At 37.5% G+C, this 1,092-nt stretch overlaps 1 protein-coding gene across 1 annotated transcript in view; it reads left to right on the top strand.

Annotated features, from left to right (window-relative positions):
- KIDINS220 (kinase D interacting substrate 220) overlaps positions 1-1,092 on the top strand; it is a 133,687-nt gene that overhangs the window by 59,324 nt on the left and 73,271 nt on the right. The gene's annotated exons all lie outside the window — the stretch shown is intronic.

Genomic DNA, 1,092 nt, shown 5'->3' with positions numbered 1-1,092 from the left:
CCAGCCTCAGTGTTCGTGGCTAGTGCCGTAACCACTCTGCTATGGGCACTGAGCCAAGATTTTTCTTTTTTTTAATGACTCCTATATTTTCATCTAGCATTTTCAGGGTTTTACTTTCTATATTTAATTTTTTAATGTTTCAGAAACTTAATAGATGCTATTAGGTGTGTTGAGTGTTTTTTGCTGTGTTGTCTAGGCTAGCCTCAATCTCCTGGACTCAAGCAATCCTCCTGCCTCAGCCTCCTGAGTAGCTGACTAGGTGCCTGCCACTGAACCTGTCTGTGTAGCATTGTAATTTAATATATATTTTTTAACAAATTCGTGGTTAAACTCTCCTAATGCCACTTAGTATTTCATCCTTTCCTTCCTACCTTATTTGAAATGCCACTTATGTTAATATCCTGTACAAATTCCGTGATACTCTTAAGTATTATAGTTTTAAAATTTTTATTCTTTTCCAATGACTTCTTACCTATTCTTACATTCTTTTTGGTTTTCAATTTTTATTTATTTATTTATTTTTTTGAGACAGAGTCTCAAGCTGTTGCCCTGGGTAGAGTGCTGTGGTGGCATTGCTCACAGCAACCTCAAACTCTTGGGCTTAAGCAATCCTTTTGCCTCACCCTCCCAAGTAGCTAGGACTACAGGTGCCCGCCACAACCCCCGGCTATTTTTGGTTATAGTTGTCATTGTTGTTTGGTGGGCCCGGGCTGGATTTGAACCTGCCAGCTCTAGTGTATGTGGTTAGCGCCTTAGCTGCTTGAGCTATAAACACTGAGCCTGTTTTCAATTTTTTAAAAATTCTCATGGATTTTCATTAGAATCACTCTAAAGTGCTGAATTAATTTAGGGAGAATTGCTGGACCTTTCTGTCTGACCCATAGCAGGCAGGAAGGTTCAGCACATCTGTTATGTTCTTTAGTAACATCTATAACTTTATTTACATGGCTGTTATTCATATTGAATTGTTATGTACTAGTTTGTGTTTTAATTTTCATAATCTGCTGATTCTAAAATAGACCTTGTTCCATAATCTAATGTCTCTGAAATTGCAGTGTGCTTACAAGTAGTAGATAAGAAAGCATTGTGTTA

The sequence above is a fragment of the Otolemur garnettii genome, unplaced genomic scaffold (genome assembly GCF_000181295.1).
Source record: "Otolemur garnettii isolate 467f Iridium unplaced genomic scaffold, OtoGar3 scaffold00022, whole genome shotgun sequence".
Classification (NCBI taxonomy): domain Eukaryota; kingdom Metazoa; phylum Chordata; class Mammalia; order Primates; family Galagidae; genus Otolemur; species Otolemur garnettii.
Note: the sequence above shows the minus strand (reverse complement) of the source record. Positions and strands in the feature narration are given on the sequence as shown.